Genomic DNA, 14,826 nt, shown 5'->3' with positions numbered 1-14,826 from the left:
TGGAAGTAGGTGCTCGTCTGGATGAGCAGGCGCAGACTTGGAGAGGCTGACTTGGCCCAGGGCATATAGCTAGAAAGCAGCCAGGCAGTAAGTGGGTGGCACCGCTGAATGCTGGGGGTGGGGAAGCATGAGCTGGATGGAGCATTCGGTGGTCTAACCAGTAGCCAGCAGTGGTGTTGGGGTTTGCTGCCCTCACCTCTGAAGCCACACAGGCTCCTGCTTCCTGAGGGTCACCCTCTCCTGGAGGGCTGCCCCCGCGTGGGAGCGTGGACAAGTGTGCACAAGGGGGAGGCACACCAGGCACACCCACCCCTAAGGGGGTGGGACAGGTGGCACTGGGAATGGCTGGAGTCGGGGTTCACCTGCTCGGGGTCCGGCCTTCCCGTTTTGCAGGACTGAGAGGCGGGCTCTGAAGGAATGCAGTGCTTAGAATCTCGATGCCTGTCCTGGGATAGTGGGAAGAGCAGGGAGTCTGGAGTCCGATTTTGCCGAAAATTCCAACTTTGCTGCTGAGTAGCTCATGAGACAGGCATTTCACCTGTTGGAGTTCACTCTGAACTTCAACTTGGGGGTACTCAGATTTCCTTCGGAAGCTGTGAAGAAGTCCCCTGCCACAAGTTACTCCCCTGTTCAGAAGTGACTTGAGTGATCGTCTAGTCCAACCCCATGATTGACAGCTGGGCAGTGACTTGCCCAAGTCGCTTGTTGGGAAGAATGGGGCAGGATGATGATGATGATGTCCACTTCTTGGGGAGGACGGGGAAGGGTGGTAAACCCTTTTCAACGCTTGCTTATGGGCTCTGATGTGAACCACTCACTATTGGCGGACTCCTGGTTTTCCAAGTGTTTAGAGGCTGAGCTGAGGTCCCTGGGGTTTTGGAAGGCAGACTCACATTTCACTGAAAGCCCTAGATGCTTCTCCTTACTGCAGTTCCCCTCCCCAGCACTCCCGCCTCTCTGTTTTCTCGGGCTTTAAATCAGCTTTGGCTTGGGTCTGAAAGTAACCCATGACAGCGGTAAGCCTCCCGATCTGTTGTGTGCGGTGTTTCAGCTAAAATATTACAAACAGACCACCAAACTGTGTTTGGTCCAAGGCCAAGCCCCTCCCTCCCCACTTAAGCACTTGATTACCTGCTGTAGGGTTGCATCTTGAGCTCCGTGGAGGAAACTGTTTATTTCAGGGCCGTTAGAGTGCTGTGTGGGAATCCAGGAGAATTTATTGTATTGTTAACATCTGGTTTCATGGAGTCTGTTTCTTTTGATTTTAATTGTGCCCTCGGGAGAGAAAGATCCTCAAAATGGTGGAAAAAGAAGATACCACCTTGCCGTGGCACACACATTGCTGCTGTGGTACATGGTGGACGTGGCTGAACCAAGTCCCCTTATTCTTTGAACATCCTTGCGTATTATTCCTGCTTCCTCAGCCGTCTCCAGGCACCAGTCTCCTCTGGAGGGATTTCCCGGGTGGCTGCCAGGCCAGAGCCTGACAGGAGAGATAGGACCTGCCTCCACAGTAACAAATGGCTGAAGGCGGTTTGGGGTGTTGCCAGTAGCCTTCTCTTTCACAGTGGCTGAGGATCCGGTGTTGCGGTGATACATGATGTGACCTCTTCAACCAGTGAGTCACTTACCCCCAGATAACCACCCGGTACTTTCAGGGGAAACCGTTGTATCATTGTGGCTGTGGCCATGGTTTCTCCAAAATAAGGTGTTTTTAGAAATGAAAGTACAGGGATTGGTTTCCTTAGATTTGTTGTCATGGATTCATGGATCCCCAACCCTTTTCACGTAAAGACTTACCTCTGTTTCCTCTTAAATTGTATACTTGGTGTCTGTTTTGTATATTAATAACAACTGACACTCTTCTAAAGTTTTTTGGGGAAAGAAAACATAAGTTTAACTCTTAATTCTAGAAGGTAAAAGCCTTCTAGAATTGTCCATTTGCATAAGCATTTTTATATTGCTGTAATCAGTGTATTAGTCAAACGGGAAGGAGGAACCTCATCAGACATTTAGCACAAAGGGAATTGAATACGGGACCTTGGTTACACAGGTGGTATAGCAGCTGAGAAGCCACACATGGGAAGGTGAGGTGACCCAGAGCTTGGAGGAGGCCGCTGCCGCCTTCAGGCTGGAGGGACAAAGGGAACAACAGGTGATGTTCCCAGAGCCCAGGGTCTGTCTAGAGCAGTTGCAGCTGCTTCTAAAAATGCCGACCCAAGGTAGAAAGGGAGAAGGGGGAGAAACAGCTTGGCCTCTCCCTCCCTCCTGCCCTCTGCTTGCCATGAGAGCCTCCTATTATTTAAACCCTGCCGGAGGCCTCCTGATCTGGAGTCTGCAAAGTCAGGGCTCAACCCCAGGGAGGACACAGCAGAGCACAGGGAGATGAGGGGTGGATCAGAGGGCAGACTGGACCTGGACCAGCACAGGGTGCAAGCCTGATGCTCTAATTTTATGTTTTATCAGCATTTTCTTATATGTGGCTTTCATAATTACACATATTTTATCAAGTAGATGAACTGCATTTAACCATTCCCCAGCTGTTTGGTGCACACTTTAAATTACTATACATCAGCAGTTCTCAAAGTGTGGCCCCAGGCCAGCAACGTCAGCATGACCAGGGAACTTACTAGGAATGCAGAGTCTCAGACCCCGCCCCCAGGCCTCTTGGATCAGAAACCCTGACTGCGGGCCCAGCAGTCTGCATTTTATACACTCTCCGAGGGCTGCTCATGTGCATCTGAGCTTGAGAACCGTGATTATAGACAATGATGCGCCGTGTGGAAGCGGGTGGTGGGATACTGAGGGTGCTGGGGGTAGAAGTGGTGGAGGGAGTTTATTCAGAGGAATGTGGTATAGCTGAAAAGGCACAGGACTCCAGGGCTGTTCTCCTTTAGGCCCAAGCCTGCCCTTGCTCTTAACCTCTTAATGGGTTTCTTCTTTTTTCTGTTAAACAGCTAAAAGTATCAAATCATGGGGTTGCTGTGAGGGTTAAATGTAATAACAGGCATGATGTTCCGTATATGTTGGGTCTTCTGGAGCTTTGGGGAAGGAGGCGTGGCAATAACAGCCAGCTTCTGCGTCATGGAAAATGGCCACCATGCCCATTCCTGAGTTGTGTGGTCTGAAAATCAATGATGAACACTTAGGAGGCTCATAGCCTGCTTTGAGTCAGTAGGAAGACTGGACTTGAGAGTTTGGAATCTATAGTCTAACTTCCCTTCCCCACCCTGTCTTTGTAAATGGTGCTCATCTAACCCTACAGTTAATGCTATCTTGTCACTCATGTCTGGCCACTTGTTAGAGGGGAAAGAACCCTGGTGTCAGGACAGGACTCCCGGCTCCCCAAGCTGGCTGTGTATTCCGGGGCATATCCTTAACCTCTCTGAGCTGCACTTTTCTGATCTGTCAAACCTCTACGTTGATGCAAGTCAGGTGCAATGATGGACACAAAAACTGCCTTGCACACCTTAGCAGGCCTGTGAAGATAAAGCCTTCAGGATCCACACCTTTGCCAGGGCCCACGCCAGCCCCGCCACCTCCGTGAACCTCTCATTCCACTGCCAGTGCAGGGGTGCGTAATCAGGATTTGCCAGTGGAGGTAGGAAGGGTGGTTGGATTGTCACGCTGCTGGCACCCAGATGATGTTGGTAGCAAACTGGGGTCATCTGTGCACTTTGCTGTCTCTCAGTCTTCCCAGCAGCCCTGTCAAGCAGGGAATCTAGCAAGAAGTGGCCAAGGCGCAGATTGTTTAAGAGGAAGGATGTGAGCAAACTGGATCCCAAGAGGACAGATGGAGGCCCACTTTGCCTCAGAGTCCAGAGAGCTGCTGCTGCTAAGAAGGGAAAGAGGAACTGGGTCAGTGCGCCTGCTGACTTGCAGCGCTGTGTTGGCATGCGAGGTAGTGCTGGTTGGGAGGTCGTTACCTGAAGGAAGCAAAGGCAGCTGGCGGTTCCTATCTTTTTGCCTCTGGCAGCACCTAAAAGAAGCCTCTTGGGCCAATAGGAGGATGGACTGTCCCCGGCTGCAGAGTTCTGTGAAGTGCTGCGGACGTGTTCGTTGATCTCATTTGGTGCCTCCCTCTGTTGATGGCTCAGGAAGCCGAGGCTCTGAGAAGGCACATGGTTTACCCGAGGGGACGCAGGCGAGGAATCTGAACCCAGATTGCATTTTCTGGTCTAGGGCTCTTTGTGTGACCACGGTGCTTCCCAGACCCACACTTCTAGTGTTCCAGGCCCTTGACCACCCATCCTGTGGAGGGGTCCTCAGGGCAGGCAGTGGGACCACCTGAGGCCTGTGTGGGGTGGCCTGTGGTGTGAGGGACCCAGGAAGTCAGCCTGTGTCTGGGCAAATCAGAAGACGTGGCCATCTACCAGCCATCAGATGTTCCCGTACACTTAGGGCTGTGACCAGAAGTGGCATCAAGATGGGAGGTGAAGCTTCTGGGACCAGAGAACCAGCTGCTCCTATTCACTCTGCTTTTGGCTCCCTCATCCCACCATCCCACCCCGTGGCTCCTCCTGAGTAGGGCTGAGGGCATTTACCTGGCTTTCTTCTAAGGCAGACTCGGCACGAGAGAATCTCATTCAAGCTCTGCTCAAAATTGCTACCCTGAGGAGAGGGCTGTGACCAGGCAGGGCAGGGTGTGATAACATGGAATCCAGGGCCTGCTGGAGCAGGCCCTGATGAGTGTAAATAACTGTGTTATAGGCAGGACCTGAGCTTTTCACTTCATAAATATACATTACTTCTAATGTGGCCAGGGCCGAGCTAAAGATCATAATTATGTGAGATCTGCTTTACAGACATTTAGGGAAATGTGTGGGGCTGCACTGATGTAGGCAAAGATGTGGCCACATACATTTAACATGTGTCTCAAAGGAGCCTTTGCTTTAACCCTTTATCAGACCCTGCCAGGGTGCTCCTGACTTGATGTCCCAGAGCGTTTGGAATCAGAGTTGCGCTCTTTTTTCTTGCATTAAATGCACTTGAGTTTTAACCCAGCTTCTGGACGGATGGCAGGGCCGCATGAGGGGGTCTCCATGGGTGGGGATAAGTCCAGAGAAGTCAGCTGAGCTGACTGGGCAGGTCTTGCATAAGTCACGCCGTTTCTCTGAGCCTCAGTTTCTCCAGCAGTAAAATGTTACTTGTCTCTTAGGGTTGTTGTAAGGTTGAGTTAACGTGTATACAAGGCATTGCTTGGTGTTTACCACCTTGCTGAGAGCTGGTAAATGGTTGATTGGTCCCTTCCTCTCCCCTTGATGTTAAGCATATTGAAAGATGGCCACGTGCTCACCTCTCCTGCTTTACTGGGTGGACAAAGGAGCTGTCACACAGTGTGGCAGCCTCAGAAAGGTTACAGAAGGCCAGTAAAGTTTTCCGGCTCAGCTGGTCCTGAGGCAGGTGAGCATTAAACCCAGATCCTTTTTGTGTTTTAGTATTGGATCCTTTGGCCGACATATCTGAGACCCAGGGCCTCGGAGTGTGGGGTCCTAACCTAATTTGGCTTTGGATGAACTGGCCAGTAAATGGAAGGACAGCTGTGGAAGTGTGTCTCGAACCTGTCCTTACACAGGTGTGGCTGGCATCAAGGCCAGCTTCATGGGCATATGACGAGTGCAGTCACACAGAGTTCATGCTCAGGAGGGCCCTATGCTTGGTTTAATGCTCTGCTGTCACCATCTTGAAATTCTTTTTTTCTTTTGTTTTTGGCTCTTGTTGCCCGAGCTGGAGTGCAATGGCTCAATATCGGCTCTCTACAACCTCCGCTTCCTGGGTTCAAGTGATTCTCCTGCTTCAGCCTCCCAAATAGCTGGGATTACAGACACCCGCCACCATGCCCAGCTAATTTTTGTATTTTTTTTTTTTTTTTTTACTAGACATGGGGTTTCACCATGTTGGTGAGGCTGGTCTCGAACTCCTGACCTCAGGTGATCCACCAGCCTTGGCCTCCCAAAGTGCTGGGATTACAGGTGTAAACCACTGCATCTGGCCATCTTGAAATTCTTAATAATTTTATCTTTGACCTAGTGTTTTGGAGCATGAGCATGGGTAGAGATGTGGGCAGTATGTGAGCCTTGAGCCTTCTGCTCCATTCACATGTAGCATTTGAGCACAGACTTCTGCTGGACCTGCAATGCGGGGGAGTTGAGTGAGAGTCAAAGCGAGTATGAGATGTCACATCTGCAACTGAGTAGGCGGGGACCCTGACAGTCCTGATGCTTTCCATCTGAACTGGAGCTTGTCTTGGACGTAGAAAGAAGGCGATGACATTCTAAGAAACATCAGTGACCAAAGAGCCCCATCATATCCTTTATTAATCATGTCACTTCCCTTGCACCAACCACTTATACTGCAAATGATGACGGAAGAAGGAAGAGGAAAGATAGGGCACCCGTAATGCCTTTTCTTCTCAGATCTTCCTCACTCCCCAGGAAGCATAAAGAGTGATGGTAGAATGGACAGTATCGAGAAGCGAAGTAAAAACGATTGAGATAGCTTTATGGATGTTTCTCTGGTTCTGGTACGTCACAAAATGCATATCCAAGCCCTAAAATACAATTCATGTAATGTTGGTGATTCCACATACTGGTTAAAGGCTTTTTATATTTGCAGTTAAAACTGGCATCACACAATATAAATAGTAGTGGTAAAATTCATGCTAATTCATGCAATTTAAAATTTTAATGTTGCTTTACTTAGAATAATATTAAATAGCAAATTAAAAACACCATGACACATCAAGAGAGAGACTGTGGAAGAAAGAGAAAAAGCTTTCTATTTTAGTACCATGATTGGTACTTTTTTTTTTTTTTTTTTTTTTGCCTTTTGCACAAAGGGTTCCATATTTTCGTTTTGCACTGGGCCCCACAAATTATGCAGCCAACCCTGACTGGCGTCCTGGGGCTGGAGGTCTCAGGCTGGTCTTGCACAGGCAGCCTCTAGATCCCTGGTCTGCTCACATTGTCTCCTGGGTTGCGGAGCCAAGAAACAACATATAGGCAAGTGACCATGTACGCTTGCTCTAAAGATTCCAAGCTTCCAGGTGGTGGTGGCTCTGTTGATAGAGAGAAAAAGTGAGGAATTTCAGAGGCTACAAACATACTCTTGTTGAAGGTGTTTTTGGGGTCTCCTGTGCGTTTACTTTTGTGAATTTTTGGGCAGCCTAGTATAGAGGCATGAGCCTGCAGTGAGCTGAGAGAGAGGCCCTAGTTTGACTCTTAACTCAGGCATGGTCTCCTTGGGTGAGTCATTTCTTCATCAGGCAGTCCTCAGTCTTTTGGTTGCAGTGTAGTTGTTAAAAATGTGGGCTGCTTGGAGGCTGAATTCTTGGGTCCAATCTTATCTCCATCTCTCTGTCCTTTTTTTATTTTTGTGTTTTTTTTTGAGACAGGTTATTCCTCCACCACTCAGGCTGGAAGGCAGTGGTATGATACTGGCAAACTGCAGCCTTGACCTCCCAGCTTAAGTGATCTTCCCATCTCAGCCTCCTGAGTAGCTTGGGACTACAGGCATTCACCTCTATACTGGGCTAATTTTCATTGTTTTCTGTTTTTGTTGCTGTTGTTTGTAGAAACAGAGTTTCACTATGTTGCCCCAGGCTGGTCTCAAACTTGAGAGCTCAGGCTGTCTGCCTGCCTCAGCCTCCCGAAGTGCTGGGATTACAGGTGTGAGCCACTGCGCCCGGCCTTGTCTCCATCTCTTAACTAGTAGTTTGACGTTGGGCAGGTTGTTCAAGCCTCCTGGAGCCTTGGTTACCTGTCTATAAAATGGGTATAATGGTAACTACCTTATAGCGTGGTCATGAGCATGAAATGAGGGCAGAGGGAGGAGTTAACATTGTGTCTAGTCGATGGGATTGAATCAATGCTAGCAAGGGTCATGATGGTGAAGAATGAGGGGAGGAGGAAGAAACAGTTGCTGTGGGGGCTAGGACCAATAGTAGTATCCTCTAGGAATCCTGACCTTCAAGGTCTAACTTCCGAGATTCTGTGAATACGGTTCTAGGGAGCCTCTGCCTCCGACTTCTAAGTAGTTCTTCAGGCTGTACTGTAGAAGTTACTGGAATGAAAGAAAAAGTGTAGTGTTTGAAGGTCTTCAAGGATCCTGGTCCTCTCACCCTGTTACTGTCAGTCCCATGACCTTTGACTGTCCATTCCCCACTAAGCCTTGCTTTACACATCTGTCAAATGGAGCGGCCATGGGTGTGCCTGCCTTAGAGGATGAGACCCAGCTGAGATGACCTGCGGAGAAATCTTTTATAAACTTTTAAGTACTGGTGTTAGGAAGAGCTAACGTGGTGAGTCTTCAGTGTTTATTTAAATGCTGCTCACTACTGTCCTGAGAGACTCCAAGGAGGAGTTACTTTCTTTGGGCCCCCATTCATCATCTGTGAGATGAGAGGATTGTGCCATAAACTGCCCCCCCCCGCCCCCACCCAAGGCAGATTAAAAAAGAAGGAAGGAGGGAGGGAGGGAGGGAGGGAGAGAAAGAAAGAGCGAGCAAGCCAGCAGGATTTGGAATCGTCCTCTAACTGGAACCACAATCGCAGGTTTCAGGGACTCAGGAAGGGGTGCAGCCCAGCTTGCGGTTGAGAAATGAATGTCAGATGTTAGGAAGAAAAAGGCCTATCTCAACGCAGCAGGGGTTTCTTGCTGTCCCTGCCTCCTCAGCCCCGGTAGCCTGTCGCTCCCTGGCGAACAGCTTGGCAGCACAGAGGCAAACCACAGAGTACATTTGAGGCCCAGATCTGCTTATTTCAAGGGTGGGGCCGCGTTTTTCTCCTGCCACAGTGAGCTAATTAAAGAAAACAAGCTTGGGGAGTTGGGAGAGAACTGTCCACAGGACACTTGGGGAGGCTTGCATTGGTTGTGGAGGCCTCCACAGCCCCCGGAAGGCAGGTGGAAGTGGGCATGGAGGATCCCACGCATCCCCGGTGGGGGTCCGAGGGCCCACTGTTGCTCAGCTGGGAGACTCGGGGACGGTGGGAGGGCATACATGGATGGGAGGGTGGACTCCGCTCCTGGGAGGGCCAGTGTGGAGGAGGGTCAGGCAGCCCATGGAGATGGGACAGTGTTCTGAAACGCTTCACAAATGTGGACTTTCGCCCCAAACTGTGGACAGAGCCTGTGTCCTGAGTGAGGGTCAGCTCTGTGAGTACCCATGGTAATTCCCCTCTCTGTGGTGCTGCTCTTTCAATTCATGTGTCAGCCTTAGAGAAAGTGGCTGTGACTTCTGCATTCCTGAGAGTACGCTGACATGAGAAGAAGTAGCTGCTCTTGTTCAGAGTCACAGGGCTGGACAGTGGGATAAGAACTCAGGACTTCTGTCTCCGGATTCAGCATGCTGATTATGGGGAAAAGCAGACACCAGTTCATCATTTCTTGTGAGCATCACTGTCCTCCATATTGGAGCCCAGCTCAGACAGCTGCATGGTATTCTATAGAGAAGGTGTGTTGTTGAAATATTGATTGTGCAAATTGAATTGTGTTTTAAGACTCCTGGGAAAACCATTTAAAGGAATCCTGTTGTGAGTCATTTTGAAAAAATGGAGAATTACACCACTTCCCCAAGGATTTTCTATTTTGGTAAATTTCATGTGGCAGGATTACTTAAAGAAGGGTTCCTGTGTTTTGCTACCTTATACTGGTTACTGCATAAGGAAGGTTTACTCGCCAGAGGTCCGCACACATTGGAGAACTGGGGGAATATGTAATACTTGTGCAGAAATGTTTTGATTCATGTACTCAGAAGATGGGATCTGGATGACACCTCCAGCCTATTGATTCCCAAGTAAGGTGTGATGATGCCACTGCCAGCGAGGTGTGCTATGAGGAATTTTTGTTGATGATGAAAAGTGGATGCTAACTGATTGCATACCACATGCCCCATACCTTACATAGATTATCTTATTTAATTATTACTGATAATAGTACTACAGTCTGTGAATGATTTACTTAGCAATTAATTCAAAAGCATATTCCACTCTACAGTGGAATATTTTTTGAGCCAACAGATGAAGTACGTGGCCAGGCGCAGTGGCTTGCCCCTGTAATCTCAGCACTTTGGGAGGCCAGGGTGGGCGGGTCACTTGAGGTCAGGAGTTCAAGACCATCCTGACCAACATGCTGAAACTCCATCTGTACTAAAAATACAAAATTAGTCGGGCGTGGTGACACATGCCTGTAATTCCAGCTACTTGGGAGGCTGAGGCAGGAGAATTGCTTGAACCCAGGAGGTGGAGGTTGCAGTGACCTGAGATCGCGCTCTGGCACTCCAGCCTGGGCAACAAGAGCGAAACTCCAACTGGAAAAAAAAAAAAAAAAAAGAAAAGAAATTAAGTATGTGCCACAACATGGATGAACCTTGAAAACATCATGCTGAGTTGAAGAAGTAAGACATCAGAGGCCACATATCACATGATTCCATTCCCATGCAATATCCCGATAGGCAAATTCATAGACATAGAAAGCAGATTAGTAGTTGCCAGGGGTGGAGGAGAGGGGAACGGGGAGTGACTGCTTCATGGATACAGGGTTTCCTTGAGGAGTGTTCTGGAACAAAATAGTTGTGGTTGTACAATACTGTGAATGAACTCAATGCCACTGAGTTATATACATTAAAGTGGCTAACATGGTAGATTTTTGCTACATGTATCAATATATTAATGTATTAATGAGTGCGTTAATTACAATATTAATATATTGTGATAAATATATCAATACATTGTGATAAACATATAGATTGATTTTAATATATATTAAAATCAAATGTATTCCTCTAATGGTGTCCATTTCACTGACTTCGTTTCTGATATGTTTGTGTTGGGTGGGACAGAAAGGAATGGGTCATTTACGTGTACACTGAGGCTGAAGAAAGAATGGGACTTTCCAGTCCAGGCTCTACCTTTATGAGGAACCAGAGACCCAGAGAGGGCTAGCGACTTGCCCAAGGGCACAGAGCAGCGTACCAGAGTTGAGCTTTGGCTTCTAGCCTCCTCACTTTCTGTTGGGGAAGTCACAGTGGGAAAGTGGGTTTTAGCTCCTTTATGTCTTTGGGTATGTTCTGGGTTACGGAGGATCAGCTGTGTTCCACCTGGCATTTTGTGCAGTCCTTGGGTGCTCAGGGAAATTGTCTGTCTCACCCTGAGGTGAGGCTCAGGAGGCTCTGGGGCTGTGTAGCAGAAATGGAAATAACCCAGGTCCTGGGTTGTGTCCTCATGGATGTGTCTAGAATAATTCCAGTCGTGCTACTCGCTTTGGGCAGTTAGCGAAAGGGCCCAATTATGTGCAAATACATACGTTTGGTGTTTGATGGGAGACTTGCCCTGTGACACTGCTTCTTTTCTCTTTTTGACTATAAACATCTGACACTACAGGAAATAAGAAACTTTCCAGTACCTAATTTATGCTCACTCTACTTTCAAACCCTCTTGGCCCCAGCACAGGGTAAATGAAACTGTAGCTTATAGGAATATTTACATATGGGAGTCAATGAGCTGTTTAAATACTTGGATGTCAGAAAAAGGTTTCAAATTTAGCAAGCCCCCTGACTCTCCCACCCTCTGGCATGTAGTGGGTAGGCCTGCCTGCTCTCTGAGGTCGAGCCCTGGTATCCTGCCCTGGTTGGTGGCAGTATAGCAATGATGATGACAGTGACGATGACGCCACCGGAACAGGCCGAGCAGTAATTGAATTAAATATCTATTTAATCCCTAGGAGAATCCGAATAAGGTTTCAGGATCTTGGAAGTTCAATTATACTCTCAGTAACTGAGGTGAGATCCGTAGGCAAGGAGTGACAAGATCGAGACTGATTAGCTACATGACCTTAGGAAAGTAATCTAAAGCTTGTTCACAGAGTCCTCATCTTTGAATGTGAACGATATTTCTGGCCTCTCCTATCTTACAGAGTTGGTGTGAGCATCTGCATGAGATGATGGACATTAAAGTGCTTTGTTAGCTGTTGAGACTCTACTGAAATGAAACCCAAGGGTGGGTGCCACTGAAAGAAAGAGGAATGAATGCAAACTGGTTTGTGTTGGGAGTTGTACTTGGCACAGCAGAATTTGCCTTTGTCTTTAGGAGAGTCTTAGCTGTGGGAAGCAGGGCTTGGAATGCACTGATATTTATTTCTGCCATCAAATCAGGATTATGAGGCACCTGATCTGTTCAAGGCCGTGTGAGTGGAACCAGGTCCTGCCTTCCAGAAGTTCATGGTTACATTGTGTTTTCATGGGTCACCTGGAAGGTGAGCTTGTGTGAGAGTGAGGAGAATTGACCTAGTGAATCCTTCCTGCCTCGAGGCCCACCATGTTATTCAAATCAGTCTTGGGGGAAATGCTGTAAAAGAGAGAGAGAGAGAGTGTGTGTGTGTGTGTGTGTGTGTGTGTGTATGGTGTGCATGCTCGCGTGCGTGAGTTTGTGTTGAGAGAAAGAAAAAAGCCGGGAGAGTAGGATGAGTCAGATTTAACCACTGTTTTTTCCCTTTTGAAACTTGTTATGTTCATACACATACAGCAGTCATGCACTTGCTCAGAAATGTGTGAAAACCACTTAAAATGTGTGAGATGCGGCCCTTTAGAAAGTGTGCCTTCCACCACATTCTCTTGAGCAGTGGAGTAGGTTTGTGAGTGTTCATATCTGTCCTCATCTGTGGGAATTGTATGTCCAAGGTGCTAGTTCAGGGCCATTCTGGGCCGACGTGTGTGTATAGACTTGTCCTGGGTGTGATGGGAACAAGACCATCCAGTGTATGATGGGGAATTCTGTTAAACAGGTAGAATTCCGAACCTCTTGATGGTCCTGGCTGGTCAGTTGCAGGGAGTGACCTTGAATGGACTGGGAAGATCTGGGTATACCATGTTTCTGTAGACAGGATACGCAGTCCCTTAGCTTGGTATTTAAAGTTCTCTGGAGGTGACCACTTTCTGGATTTACCTTTGTGTGGCCCCTCTGCTCCTCCCAGGTGAGGCTCATCATAGCTCCTCTTCAACGTGCTTTCTCCACACCTGCTGCCATGTTTTAGCTCCCCTTTACGTTTCCTGGGATGCTCTCCCAGACTCCTCTGTACCTTTCTTCTTTCAAATCCAGAACAGGTCCCATCTCCTTAGTCTTAACTGTCTGTGAATGGTCTGTTGCCTCACTTCCCAGCTCTGGCATGCAGTACATGCTCAGTACACATTTTTGAATGCATTAATTTGGCTCTTCTCTGTGAAGGCAGCTTGTCTGTGTGTCGTTCATCTGCCCAAATTTGATTGTCAGCTTCCTTTGTACGGAGCTGTACTATTCTTTTTGTTGTTTTTCATAACTCCTTTCCCCTGCCTCCCACCACCCCAGTTAGAAGAGTTGTAGTCAAGGTCGTGTAGTCAAGGTCATGCAAGAGCTACACACTTGAACCTTTTCCATGTGATTTCACGCAAGGCACGTGGCCTCCTTGGGACTCACTTTACATTACTCGACAAGGGGATAGCAGAACCCACCTTGGCTGTATTGAAGGCTGCATGATGATGAGGAGAGAGTGAGGGATGGGAAAGAGTTTGGAAAACAGCAGAGCACAATGCAAACATGAGTTATTCATGGTTTTGTGTCCATGCTGACTGTGCCCTGACATTAAGGCTGGGCGGGTCTGGCCCAGGGCTTCCGGGGTAGGCGCTCTGCTGGTGTCTGCTACTGACCTGGAGTCCAGGACCCCTGGGTCCCACTCACCCTCCCTGGGCTGCAGTTTCCTCCGCTCAGCTACCCTTTCCAGCCATGACTGCTGGTTGTGGAGCTGAATGTGTGTGGGGCGTGGTCCCGTGTGTGAACTCCCCACCCCTGTGTGGTTTTCCTAAGCTTGCAGTGCAACAAGGAGCTGGAACAGAGCTACAACAACAAGGAGGGTTTCCTCCAACTATCAGTGCTCTTGGATCCACCGTTTCGGCTTTGACATCACCGGGAGCGACCACCCTGGTCCTCTTTCTTTGTGCCAAGCTCATTGCTAGATCACCATAAACACTTACTTGGATTGATTAGAGAGGCTATTTGCAGTATTGAAGGTGGCAGAATTATTTCACCTTTTCTAGAGGTGTTGACGTTCAAGGGTAGTTGGCGGTGACTGTACAGAAGGGAGACAGGAAGCCTGGAGGAAGGAAAGCGGGTGCGTAGCCGAGAAAGTGCACAACGGGCCCTACTTTTAAAAATGCCTGCCTCCGCTGGTTTTGTTGTGGCAGCGTTCAAAGGCAGGAAGACAGATAAGATCGGATTTCAGGATTTTTGTCTGCCCCGTACCTCCGCCCCCAACTTTTGACAACCAAGAGCTTTTCCCCAGCAGGAATGGGTATATTTCAACTTCTGTAATCCCTGCATCTCGCACAATACTTGGTATTACAAGGTGCTCAATGAGTGTTTGAGTGAATGAATGCCTTCCCAGTTCTCATCACAGCTATAGGGTGTCCCTGTATACATCAAGTCATGGTTAGCAGCAGGTTTGATCGCGGAAGAGACACTAATCAATGTGTCTGATTCTAGAAGAAGACGGAGCTTCTTGGAAGAAGGGCCTGCCCTCTGAAGCTGTCCTCTGTGTTCCCCGGCATTCTGCATTTTGCGGTCACCCCTCATTATCCCTGAGTCCAGGAACACCTGAGATTGGAAAGGATTCCAGCCCCGTAGGGCCTTTATTGTGGCCCCCAGTAAGTGATAAATATTCATACTAATTTTGGGCAGTGTCCTTTATCCAGCTGTTTTCCCATGAGTGCCCTCTGTTCCGTCAGGTGGCCGAAGACGGATAACTTTGGCAAAGGGCTTGGCACAAATGGCCAAGTTTACACTGGATCACTGTACTCCGTGTT

General features: G+C 48.4%; 1 protein-coding gene across 3 annotated transcripts in view; it reads left to right on the top strand.

Moving 5' to 3' along the window:
* Positions 1-14,826, top strand: part of SMAD3 (SMAD family member 3) — a 130,212-nt gene that overhangs the window by 24,187 nt on the left and 91,199 nt on the right. The window contains exon 2 of one of the 3 annotated variants that reach the window (XM_017961630.3): positions 14,507-14,667. The exons of 1 other annotated variant lie outside the window; for it this stretch is intronic. The gene's annotated coding sequence lies outside the window, so the exon portion shown is untranslated. Of the gene's footprint in view, positions 1-10,309; positions 14,668-14,826 lie in introns of those variants that run through there. One more of the 3 variants, XM_021940664.2, reaches the window with a different exon arrangement.

The sequence above is a fragment of the Papio anubis genome, chromosome 7 (genome assembly GCF_008728515.1).
Source record: "Papio anubis isolate 15944 chromosome 7, Panubis1.0, whole genome shotgun sequence".
Classification (NCBI taxonomy): domain Eukaryota; kingdom Metazoa; phylum Chordata; class Mammalia; order Primates; family Cercopithecidae; genus Papio; species Papio anubis.
This window is presented reverse-complemented; position numbering and strand designations above follow the sequence as displayed.